Here is a 14,416-nt window from a genome sequence, read left to right as displayed (position 1 = left end):
TCGAAATCAACTAGGCATACTTATTCATTCTCTTCGGGCTTGATTACAAATTCAATGGTTGGACAATCAATGAAGTCAAATGAATGTGTGTTAATTTCTTCTTCATTAATTACATCTTCTTCGCTTGTGTTCCTTTGTAACTGATCTTTCATCATCTATGTACTCCTCTTCCATAATTGATATCTCCTCAGGTTGAATGACCGGTTCATAATTTAAATATGCGAGTAATGGAAACTCTTTTTGCTCAAACTTCTCGAGTAGATTATACCCCCACTTTTTAAATTCGATCCAGTATATACCATCTCCCACGCATATTTTGCTTTCATCTAACTTGGCAAGATCAATATAGTATTTTGCATGTACCTCCTCGTTCAACATGGAAGGACCAACTCCCACAAGCATGTGTGAAGGGATACACTTGTCCACAGGCATATAGTCTTCATTAGCGTTCTCAAATGCTAATCTTAGAAATCACAAATATTGTTGAAATCGTAGGAGCTTGAGCTTACCTGTGTCAGTGTATATATACAAACAGTAGCCAGTATAATGCAGCCCATGGCAGGACTTACAACATATATCTTCTTCCTCATCGTCCATGTCGAGATTAATTATTGCAAAAATAATTCTACTATACTAGTGTCAAAATTTTGCATACACTGCTAAATAGTACCTGGAAAGAATATCAAATAAGAGATATCAAGGTGGGTAGCCAAAATCAACAAAAAATATAGTGACAAAAATCGAATCTAATATAAACAACTAAACTTAAATTAAACCCGTTATTCCACGGTAATGGTGTCAAAAACTTGTTCGTCAAGATCCTGCAAGCATACGGGTTCATTGTACAAGTAATAATCGTGATGAGAAAGTTATCGTCCGATAAGGAATAATAATCAATTCTAGTATGTTTGATATATATAAATTCATGTTTGTAACGAAAGACGATTGATGAATAGTTAACTAATTTTTGTAACTAAAATTCTAGAAATCAATGAAACTTGGTTTAAAAATCAAAAGAGTGAATGTATTATATTTTGGACGCCACTGATTAATTCTTAGTTCGAATTCTCAACCAGTGATTACTATCTCAACTCATGCACTTGTGACTATCGATAATACCACTTTTATTCATTATTCTTTCCCAAAATATAATAAACCTATGATTAACACGAGATGATCTTATTCCTAGTCCGAATTTATATGGCAAATATGCATTGATATTTAGGATTATTACATATGATTGCACATGCCACAAATATTATTCATAACATTTATTGTCCGTGTGTTTCAATAAAAATGATCTACCAACCGTAAGTTTTCCAACACTACGAATAAGTAACTTATTGTCTTAATGATGCACAAACATTAAAATAATATAAATATGCATATTAATGGAATCATAACACAAGAATTAAGATAAAAACACAAGGTCTTAAATTAAAAACTAAAAATCAAATAGTTTTGTCATCCATCCAATACATGAAAAGACTTGGCCTAACATAATGTTGGGATTAAACACATAAAAGTGGATAAACATCACCGAGAATCGACGGAACGTGATCAGTTTTCCCAAATTGAAATTACCGGTTTTTTTTTTCCAATAGTTAGCTGTTGCTTGTCTTCTGCTGTCCCTTTTGTGACTCCAAAAGAAAAGCCCAATTTTCTATCTTTTTGGTGCTCTCCCGCCTTTCCTGTTGGCGTACATAATGTATGTGAATATACAAAGCACAAGCCTTTCTTCTCTTCTGGAAGCAAACTGTTGTATATGTATATAGATAATTAAATTGGCAGCCGCAATATTTGTCAACTTCCAACCCAGTTTTTGTGCGTCCTCAATTCAACTCAATGCAGTACTTTTTCTCCTCCAGTTGGTGTGTGGAATATATATAATGACAGCCATTTTATTTCTGTAATTTTCCCCAGATTTGCAGCCGTGTTCTATCCTCAACAGCAGCCCTCTAAATTCTCTCTCTCTCCTCCACATTTTCTACCGGCATGTGTATATATATCTATATTAACCTAGCCCCACTATTTTTTTATTTCCAATCAAATTCCAACAAGCAACCCAGTCTTCCTGTTCATATAATTCCCATTGGTTAATGAATTTAAATCCAAATATAAGTCCAAAAATTAGGCCCATTAATAAATCATTTTTCTCCAAGTCCTTAATTTTTAAAGTGCAGAATTTAATCCCCAACTTCCATCCAATGGCCGATTTAATCCCCCACTTTGGATTTTGCCTTTTTCGCCCATTTTTGTTTCTTTTTCCTAATTCTTCGTCCAAACATGAGTTGTTCCTAATAAAAGCAATACATAATAAACTAGGCACTAATCCATTCAAAGAATAACAAAATATCATTATATAAAACTTCGAAATTACACTTATCATTGACCTATATATTTTAATTTTGATCCAATTAAAATTATATTTAAAATTGACCACTTTTATATTTTGTTAAAATGTTTATACATTTAGATGTTATTAATTGTCCATTTAAATTTCACCTCTAATATAATGAAATTATGTTGCCAATTTTGTCTCACAATCACATATAAATTTTGTCTTTCATCAGTTGATGATTATGATTTGTTACATAATTATTATTTTGAGATTGAATTTTTCATGGGCTTTAAAACGATCATTGTTCTCTTATTAAGAAAAATATTTTGAAATTAAAGTGGGTAATAGCTGTCAAAGTGGAACACTCATTGTAATTTATTTGATTTTCTCTACTAAAAAAGGCATTAGCATCGCATTTTTGAATTATTGCATATAATATCTTACCCAAAGGTGTAATAATATGTGATGTTTTGGAAAATGGCACAAGGCGGTTAACAAGTTTACTTTGATCTAGAAATTTCCTTTTACCTAAAAGAGTTGGCGTTTCGAAAATCAATGTGATTTTGTTAATTAGCTTCATGTTGTGATTCAAGAGTATCTTATATCGTGTTGTATTATCAACCAAAAGGTGACTTTATAATGTTGCATATAGGCTCTTATCGTAATAAGGTTCATATGGTGTTGACTTTATTTACGGATTATCTAATTAGTAACCCATGTTAATTAGATGGATATTTTATTATCCATTGACTGCATGCATTATGTTTGGATGATATTAAATATGATATTTTATGTTTCCACAGTTTTAAATGCATTATCTCTTTCGAGTCAGCTGTCTACTATTGAAACCTTGACTGAAAATAATTATGTGAGATGAAAACGAGACGTAGAAAAACAAGATGTAGAAATAACACTTGGTCTTTTGGGATTGGATTTTGCGATGGAGAAGCAGCTTTCGAAACCCGCAGATAAGAGCACTCTTGAATATGTGGTTGAGTATAAAAAGTGGGAATGGACAAACAAACTTTGTTTGAAAATTATTAAGGGCTCTATATCTAAATCCATTATGGGTACTGTTCCAGACAATAAAAATGCCAAAATTTTTATGGATGCAATAGGAGAAAGAGTGTCTGATAAAATTGAAACTGGAGATCTGATAAATAAACTGATGAATATGAGATATGATGGTATAAGTGGAATTATGGTGCATGAATATGATAAATATATAATCTAAGCTAAAAGCGCTTAAAATTTCTATTGCGGAGCCTTTCCTAGTCTATCATATTTTAAATAGTCTTCCTAGCCAGTTCAATTAGCTTAAGGTTGCTTATAATGCTCAGCGAGATAAATGGGATTTAAATTACCTTATTGAGTATGTGCCCAAGAAGAGTATAGGATGCAGCGTGAGACTGTTGAAACTGTGCAATTAGCTATTCAGCCACCACAAAACAAGTGGTCTTCTCATAACCATAAGTCTCAGTTCGGTAAGGGCGATAAATAACATCGTAATTAGCAAAATAAAGATTTTGTCGGTCGGACTTCTGGTTTTTCTAAAAGAACTATAAAGAAAAATGATCAATACAAGTTCTACAAAAAGAATGGTCATTAGCAGAAAGGTTGTTTGAAGTTTAAGACTTGGTTAGAGAAGAAGAGTTTTGCAGGTATCTCTTATGCCTTAGTTTGTTTTGAATCTTCCTTTGTAGATGTGCCTTTAAATTCTTGGTGATTAGACTCAGGAACTAGTATTCATATTACAAATTCTTTGTAGGGTTTACTAGCAAACGAAGGCCAAGTGAAAATGAAGTGAGATTCTGTGTTAGAAATAGAGTTCAAGTGAAGGTTTAGTACATAGGAGTAGTGAAATTGTCTTTGAAGTTTGGTTTCTCTCTTGTTTTAGAGAATACGATTTTTGTATTGACAATGAGACGAAATTTAATTTTTATATCGAAACTTGATGCTTCTGGTTTTTCCTTTAATTTTGGTAATGGAATGGTTAAATTATTTTATGATTCTGGTCTGATTGAATTGGCCTTTTATTTGATGGTTTATACAAATTGTCTTTGGCTCCTTTTAATGAAGTCTCTTGTGTTACCAATATGTCAAAGAAAAAGTCTCTAATCCGTAAAGCATCCTCTATGTTATAGCATAAGCGATTAGGTCACATTTCAAGGGTTAGAATAGACAGATTAGTAAAAGTTGAGATACTTCCTTATCTAAACTTCTCTGATTTTTGCACCTATGTGGATTCTATAAGAGGAAAGTTAACTAAGTATACAATGAGATGTTCCACTAGGAGTGGTAGTATTTTAGACTTGATATATATTGATATTAGTGAACCTTTACCTTCCACCATGTATAGGAATAAATACTTTATAACTTTTATTAATGATTTCTCACGATATGGATATGTTTACCTTATTAATGATAAATCCCATATACTTGAGAAATTCAAAATTTTCAAAATGAAATAGAGAAACAATGTGGAAAAAGTATCAAAATTGTAAGATCTGCCTATGGTGGTGAGTACTATGACAAGTATGACGAGCCTAGCTAAACATGGGTGATTTTGCAAAATTTTTACAAAGGTGTGGAATAGTGCCTCAATATACCATGCTAGGGACACCTGAGTAAAATGACGTTTCTGAAGGATGTAATCGGACTTTGAAAGATATGGTTAGAAGCATAATGAGTAGAACAAATTTGTTAGAATATCTATGGGGTGAAGCCTTGAAAACTACTATATATATTTTGAACAGAGTTTCAAGTAAAGTTGTTGAAAAGATGCATTTTGAATTATGGATTGAACGTAAGCCAAGTTTGGCTCATTTCAAAGTTTGGGGATGTCCAACTGAGGTTAAAATCTTAATCCTTTTGAAAAGAAATTAAACCCAAAATTCACTCCTGATTACTTTATTGGGTACCCAGACAGATCAAAAGGATATAAATTCTATTGTCCAAACTAAATTTCTAGAATTGTTGAATCCATTACTGTTAAAATTCTAGAGAATGATTTTGATGATAATGGAAGTTCTATATTGAAAGAGCTTTTTGTTGAACCAAATCAAGTTGTTTTAGTTCCTGTTATAAAGGAAAAAGTTATTTCTCCACCAATTGAAATTGTTAATGAAGAACCGAGGAACCAAGAGGGACTTTCAATTCCTTCTCTAACAATGATTGAGTCAGTTTTTGAGCCATAAATTAGAAGATAGAGAAGGAAAAAGGAGGTCTGCATTACCAAATGATTACATTACATATTCATTGGAGAGTGATTTTAATATTGAGCATATTGTTGATACTATTACTTATAATCAAGCATTGACTAAGTCCAGAGTCAAATAAATGGATAAATGTTATGAAAGATGAAATGAATTCTATGGAACAAAATAGAGTTTAGGAACTTGTTGAACTTCCTCAGGATGCTAAAGCTTTAGATAACAAGTGGATTTTCAAAAGTAAATTGAATTTGAAGGGGAATGTAGAACGAAAGAAGGCAAGATTGATTGAAAAAGGGTTCACTCAGCGAGATGGAATTGATTATAATGAAACCTTCTTTCCTATATCGTCCAAAGATTCGTTTAGAATTATCATGGCACTTTTGGCACATTATAATTTGGAGCTTCATCAAATGTATGTTAAGATAGCCTTTTCTGAATGGAGATCTTCCTGAAAAAGTTTATATGAGACAATCTGAAAGTTTTGGGAAAAGAAAATTTGGTATGTAAGTTGAACAAATCTTTATCTGACCTCAAGGAAGTATTACGATAGTGGTATTTAAAGTTTAATGATGCTATAATTTCTCTTGAGTTTGTTTAAAATACAGTTGATCAATGTATTTATTTAACAACTAGTGGGAGAAATTTATGTTTCTTGTCCTGTTGTTGATGACATTTTGCTTGCTAGCAGTGATTTGAAGTTGCATTATGAGACCAAGAAAATGTTATCTCCTAATTTTGAGATGAAAAATCTTGGATAAGCTTCTTATGTGCTTGACATTGAAATACATTGTAATAGAAATCGTGGTTTGTTGGGACTTTTTTAGAAGGCTTATGTACGAAGTGTTATAGACAAGTTTAATATGCAAAACTGTGCACCTGGTGATGTACCTATCATAAAAGGGCATAAGTTTAACAAAGCTCAATATCCAAGGAATGAGGTAGAAATAGAATTTATGAACTATATACTAGTGTCGTGAGGAGTTTGATATATGCTCAAGTTTGCAGTAGACCGGATATAGCCTATGCAGTCAGTGTTCTTAGTAAGTTTCAGTCAAATTCAGGGCAAGAGCATTGGAAAGCAGCTAAGAAATTTATGACACTTGAAGAAAATTGAAGGTTACATGCTTATCTTCCCACGTTCAAATCACCTTGAGGTGGTAGGCTACTCTGATTATGATTTTGCTGGATGTCAAAATGATTTGAAATCCAACTCCGGTTATATTTTCATGTGAGTTTGTAGTGCTATCTCTTAGAAAAGTGTTAAAAAGACTCTACTGACATCTTCTACTATGTAGGCTGAATTTATAGCATGTTATGGAGCTACGATCCAAGTCGTTTGGTTAACAAATTTTATTTCTAGGTTAAAAGTTGTTGATTCCATCTCGAGGCCAATCACTATTTATTGCGATAATAGCGCAACACTGTTCTTTTTAAGGAATAATAAAATTTCTGGTTGGTCAAAGTACATTGACATCAAATATTTGGTGATTAAAGACAGAGCTAAGGAAGGGCAGATGAAAATAGAGCATATCAATACAGAGGTAATGATTGCAGATCATTTAACTAAGGGACTTGCTCCAAAAAAATTTGAGACACATATTGCTTATATGGGTATTCTGGAAACCTTTGATATTTTTGGTTAGTGGAAGTTATTTATGTAAAAGAACTAAGTTTTAGCTTGATCCCTTTTCGGGGTACGTAAGCAACTCATATGTTCTATGAGTACAACCCCTTCCAATAATAAAATATATTTTTCCCTATCTATAAATTATTTTGAGTATACATTTGACTTATGTTTTTTTTATTATATTATTATGATATCGAGATATGACAGGTAAAGATATAAGATGAGTCTCTTTTAGAAACATGTGGCTTTATTTTGATTTGAAGTATTATGAGGACCGATATGAATTAGCACAATTTTTTTTATCACATTTGGTCCTAAGTCTATACTACATACTACCACATTGGTTGGAGCTTGGAGGATGGGGGATCCATGTCGATAAGGATGTTGGTATTTGTAGTTGTGGAGTTGTCTTACATCGTTTAAATGGTATAATGACTTCCATGTTCAATATTGACATTCTTGTTGGACTCAATCATGTTTTCTATGATGTTGTCATTGGAGCTATATATGTATAGCCACCTATGTATCTAACCCAAGAGTCAAAAGTTTTATTTTATTATTTAATAGTAATCAAATATTTGCCAAAGTGGGAGAATGTTAAAATAATTTTGAAATATGGGCTTCCCATTTGATTGCAAATTTTATTAGTTAGATGTATGATTCATAATGATACTCTGATTAAGCCTAATGTGTTAAGAGATCACTTGGGCCATTTTACACCTTACTAGTTATATCTTATATACTGTGGTAATTTAAGTATGTGGGTTAGAAATATGTAAACCCTAATTAGGGTTTGAGTTGTTAATGGGATGACTCAATAAATTTCTATACGAAAGGCTAAGTTCCGTCTCCTCTCCATATTATTTTATTAGCTCGCCCCATTAACGGCTAATATTTTTAAGGAGTAAGGAGAGTAAGATTTAGTTGCTAATATTCATATCTAAGATGTCATCCGCAGGTATGAGTCTTAAACTATCAATTCAGAATTGTGATTCTTATTTCTTAGCATAATTATTGTTAAATTCAACCATCCAAGAATTGCCATCCTCGAGTTCCAAGGCCCTCGTGAGGCTAGGAGTCATATTACAACCCCAATTATGGGTCCTAGTCCATCTCATCCTCTATGTCCCATCCTTGATAGAAGTCTTTTCCTTCATAAATGTAATCTTATTTGATATATCTAATAGTTTAAAGGCATTCTAATTCTTATGGATTACACCTCGGGCACTCTATCTATATATCATTATATGCTATTTGTTTTCTAACTTAAGCATCAAAAACTCTCCTAACCTTTTTGTAGGTGATTGAAGGTCATGTTCGTACTCATTTCTCATGTATTAATAACTAGAGATCGAATGAGACCATGTATCTCCTAATATGATTTTTAGTAGTATCATTCATAGATGCAAAAAATGTAATAGACATTTTAATTTTTTATTGAGCAATTTAAATTTCAGTAGCCTTTAGATTGGACCTTGTACAACATAGTGTGAAAAGAGTTCATTGAAATACAGCAAGAACTTTGACGATATTATATATATGAAATTAAGGCAAAAATAACTAAAGATAAAAGTAATAAGCATTCTAAGGATTAACTTGCAATTCATATTGTAATGTACCAAAATCTAATCTCACATGCTTTTACTCTCTGTCTAAAGCCTTAAGTCATTAATAGAAAGAGAATTGCTACTTTAAATTAAGAGATACATGATTTTGTACATTTCCTCCAATCCTTTATACAGGCCTCGATGGTGCCTTCTAGTGGAATTTACACCACCTAACTATTTAAAGTCAAATATTCATATTTTAGAGTACATAAATATTATTTATACAACTATTGCAAAATAATAGTCTAAGAGTATATATTTAAATATATCATGTCCTTGTGCGTAACATCTTCCAATCAAAAAACTAAGTTCACACGACTCATAATCAATACATAATAAGTTTGTCTTATGTCTATTATAATGGAGTCTGTGTCATATTAGTAACTTCTTGACGAATTATAATTTTATTTATAGCTTATACAACACAACGACTAAAATGGGAAAAAAACATGAAACAAAAAAAGGAACTTGATAACAAAATGTGGATGAGACATAAACAAGTTCAAGTGGAATTAAATGTTTCTTAACATTTTCCAAATTGCAAAGTCCTACAAAAAAAATAGTTTTACTAATCTCACAACATAACATTTATCAATTCACCAAATGATAAATTTCACAATATATATATATATATATATATATATATATAACAAAGTAGAGGGTTTGAAACTCTAATTATTCTCATAAGTAATTAATCAATAATAATTATGATACATTCTTCCAGTCCAATCCTGCTACGCTATGCTGAGAATCCATTAATCATATAAACAACATTTCTAGATTGTATAAAATTACTTGAAACTAAGAAAAATTTAATTAATCCCATTTGAATGTATTCTTAACATAAGACGAATCAAGAAATCATCCAAGCAAATTCTTCAACCCAATGTTGCAAAAGGTGAAATCTTACTCCTCGTCGCGGATAATCAATTTCACAAGTCGTGTTTAAGGGTCTGTAATGTTTTTCAAATTTCAAATTGCTCTGAATACGGCATTTCTTCAGGAATCTTCATTAATTGATTTCTCATTAACTGCTGATGTTTTGTTTTAGTTACACAATTTCAGGATTTTTGAAAGGTCAGTAAAATTGATGTTTTGGTTGAGATGCCAATAATTCCAAAATTTCAAATTTCAAGTAGTAATCTAAGGATTGATTTTTTTAATAGGTTATGCCTTCGTTTATTAGCAATTTTCATCCCAAAAATCAATTTTATTTTTCCGTTATTTCATTATTTCAGTTGTCATTTTTTACCTTTTCATTTATAGGTGGGACCGACTTTTCTCTCTAACGGTCAAAAAATCAATTTTCATAATCATTACTTAACAGGTCCTATATGTGATTTTTTCCACAATTTCTAGAAGAAATTATACCTAACAATGTTTATAACATTTCCAATTCAAAAATCAAGGCTAAAATATTTTTATTAAAATTAGTGATATTTCAAAATTCTATTAATAATAATATTATAAAATCAAACTATTCTAAATATCCACCCCACTCCACTTCGAGTAAAAAGTTTCATTAGTCATTGAACTTTACCTATTGTCATGATATGGTCACCGAACTTCCTTATGCTGCTGAGTGTTGAGTGGTCACTGAACTCACACAAATTTGGCTCCATCCCTCACTCCCCAAACATCTGTTTCAAGGGTTGCTGATATGGCACCACGGCAGCTGATTTGGCAACAGACGACGTTTAATGCCTCAGTCTTCATGCGCAACTGAAATTGAGCCCCATATCACAGAAGTCAGAGAATCCTAAATCGTGATTGCCATAAATCAATCTTCGACCATTGAACATCATCCCCAAATTCAGGTGAATCCCAACCCCGCAAACCCACTATCACACCCAGCCATGATCGAAACAAATTTTGAGCTTTTTGATCGTCTCGACCCCTGGTGATTGGTTGCTGAACTACAGAAATTGAGTTGTGCTCACCGAAACTTCATCTGTGAAGTAGGAATTTCTTGAAGCCCAACAAATTTCGCGATTTGTAAAGGTATTTCCAAGGTTGTAGGGATGTGAAATGTGCTCGTTACCGTACATATATTTGTTTGAATAAGATGTGAGGAAATGCTTCTGAATTTATGGACTAGTTGACATTCACATGCCCGTCTATCTTTTATTAATTTTGAGCTATGTAGAGATTCTATAACCAGGAGTTTTGGGTTAATACTGTTTTCGGTGAAAGGTTGTCAATTTGTAGATATCCTAGGTCAGTGATGGACCGTTTATGGTGTATTTTTGTAGAGTTTCGTTTTCTTTCTATGGCTGTTCATATTCCTATAGGAGCATTTTCTGATGAAACCTATTGTGTGGTGGTGTTAAGGATGATAGCTAATTCTAAGGTTCACAGATGGGACCTTACCATTGGTAACATGATTGAATTTGAATAATACTGAGGGTAACTGATATGTATCTTTCTATCTATCTGTATGTATGTATATATTATTCATACTCTGGCTTCATGAAGTGGCTATACACATTGTTTATGGATTTAATTTGGAATTCTTTCTTGGATCCTGAATCCGATTTTTGTGATCTAAAAGAAGGCCAATTCATTAGCTTGTGGCTCATATGAGTAATTTAACTCGTGGTTTAATATGAAATTGGAACTTACAAATATATTTAGCGTAAATCTTGCAAAGATATTTATTATAAATGAGTGAGGTTGTTGTGCAGGAATTAGGGATTTTCTTGGTTGCTTGTTGAGGTAAAAGATCTGAATAAATGAATATATTGCTGGATTAAATCTCGGCCACAATAATGTGAGCATAAGAACAACTTCAATGGATGATGATTGTTTTGGGGATAATGATCACTGTTTATATCCATCTTTTCTAGCTTTCTTAGATTATTTTCTTATACCTATTTTATGTATCGGTTTGTATTATTTTTAACTATCTTACATGTATTCCTACTTTGATTATTACAGTGGACACCTATCCCACATTTGATTCGTTATAGCAAGGAAGAACAAAGGCATATGCCATAGTTGTAGGAAGCCCGGCACTACTTGTTAGACTGCTCAACAAATAAATGATGTCCAAACTGTGGCCAGGGATTCGAGAAATGTGTGGAGGTGGAGAAAAATACTTCAAACAAAGGGAGATTGTTCTTATGCCGTACTAGAGATTGTGGTCACTTCGAGTGGAAGAATGAAGAGCAGTGCATTGTGGAATCGAGATATGTTTGTTCGGGTAATTGTCAAGCTAAATATCCGTACGAAGATCTATCGTGTATGTTCAACAAATGTGCTCAAATCACAACAAAAAAAGACATCGAGATATCCATCAACATTACTATGCGCAAAGAAAGGGGGTTGCAGATGATAATGGAAAAGAAAATGGGATTACGTAGGATAATGTAAAAGGAAAAAGGGTTACAAAGGACATTGGAAAAGGAAAGGGGAAAGTTCAGAGACTTGATTGTATTTGTCCCATCTTTGTTCATGTAATCGTCATTGCCCGTGTAGTAAATTATGTATGTTGTAAGACTTGGATGTAAGTCGTTGGCGTAGGACTATTATGTAATCATTTTTTTTATTGAATTATGAAATTCTTCAGATCTATGGGTACTAGATATTGAAGTCTATTTTTGGTTCAAGTCTTTTTTTTTCCAGATTAAAAAAATAAACTACCAGTAACCTTCCGTTTCTTTCAATGAAGGAAGAACTAGAAGCAGAATATGATAAAGGCAGAACATGAACTATTAGTAATCTGGGAACTCATTAGTTTAGTAATAATTTCATATATTGGATAGGGAATCAAAGATAAAATCAAAATCAGAGTTAAATACATTACGTCCATCATTCACCAAAAAAACAAGTTTCTACTTTAGAGCTATTATTATCACATTGCAAAAGCTACCATAAACAAAAAACAAAACAGTTTCGACAACATAAACAAATCACAACAGCATGTCATCTTTGTCCCGACCAATCTGCTAATGCACTTGTTGTTGGTCTTGATCTTCCAGAATCTCTAGCAACTATGGGGGTTGGAATGAAATGCATGGACTCTTGTGCATTTGGGATTTCAATCGATGACAATTCAAGACCTCTTGAGGACACCATTTATCCCTGTGATCCAGCAGGAACCATAGGTTATAATAAAGCCAAACATGTAGTGAATTAGCTAAACAATGACTTTGCTATTTACTTACTCGTTCATTAACTGCTACGCTATTGTTCGAATGAACCAGTTCTAGTTCGACATTGAACCATTCCTGTTCATACATAAATAGGTTAGAATAAGAAGACATTATTTAATATTGACAAAGTGAAATACATACATGAACTAGGGTATCATCGCTGGAGTGATATCTTTTATTGTGCCCCTTCAGTCCACATATCGAGCACGTTATTCTCACTTGCCTTTTCTTCTTGACGTATGACTTCCCTGGCTGTGCATCACCATTTCTTCAGCCTATTTCCTTCGCTTTTTTTGTTTCTTTCCCCGTTGAGGCACGGTCCACTTAGGCTGGATGATTGTAGGGGCATCCACCTCAGGCCACAACATTTTACCGTTTATTGGGTTAATGATGTTATTATAGATGTCCATGTATGTCTTGACCATGTAACAGTTGTCAACAAAATCCTCTGGTTCATTTCTGCAGTCCCGTATCACTGCTACAACATGCATGCATGGTATACCCGTAAGCTCCCATTTTCGACATGCGCAAGTCCATTCTTCAAGATCAATTACATATGTCCCACGACTATAATCAACTTGCCATCTTGGGCCCCCCGACAAGTGCAACGTGCATTCTTTTGAACTCTCAGCGACCCTGTGAAGTTTTTTGGCAATCCTTGGACATAAACGACCTTCGCGTCATCTCATCTTTTCTTATCTCTACTGTATTCGTTTCATAAATATCCTTTGCACTGATGTCAACATATTTAGAATCATTTTTTCTCTGTCATCTAACAACGATTTGTTGAAAACTTCGTATATTTTGTTAAGTAGAATGTTGCACTTGGAATGCACTAGAAAGTGTGATCGACTCCACTCCTGAGGGTGTCTTTTTATTAGCCATCCGTAAGATCTTAACTTATGTCACTAATTTTTTGCATCCAATATCTAAATTCAGCAATAGTTGTTGACTTTGCGGCACGCCAAAAAAATCCTTTAATGTTTTGCTCTTATATCTGGCACTGAAGAAGTTTGTGTACATATGTCGTACACAGAAGTGATGTTTTGCCTTTGGAAAAAACTTCTTGCATACGTTGTGGAGACCCTTTTGTCTATCAGTCATCAATGTCCAATCCCTCCCATTGCCAATTTCAATGTCCTCTTGGAGATACTTCAAGAACCATCTCCAAGTATCAGTATTCTCCTTCTCTACAACAGCATATGCCATAGGGTATATACAATCGTTAGCATCATGTCCCAATGCTGTTAACATAATTCTCCCAAAATAACCCTGCAAATGGCAGCCATCAACACCTATCACTTTCCTACATCCAACTCTGAAACCGACCTTGCAGGTATTGAATCATATATAGATACCTTTGAAAACTTGCTCCTATAGAGCTATCATCACTGTTGATCCCAGATTCGTCCGAAGACCTCTGTGGCATATCTTCTCAAATGTCTGAGATGCTCTTTCAAGGTTCCAAATAG

The sequence above is a fragment of the Olea europaea genome, unplaced genomic scaffold (genome assembly GCF_002742605.1).
Source record: "Olea europaea var. sylvestris unplaced genomic scaffold, O_europaea_v1 scaffold1806, whole genome shotgun sequence".
Classification (NCBI taxonomy): domain Eukaryota; kingdom Viridiplantae; phylum Streptophyta; class Magnoliopsida; order Lamiales; family Oleaceae; genus Olea; species Olea europaea.
The sequence above is the reverse complement of the archived record's forward strand: the minus strand, read 5'-3'. Positions refer to the sequence as shown.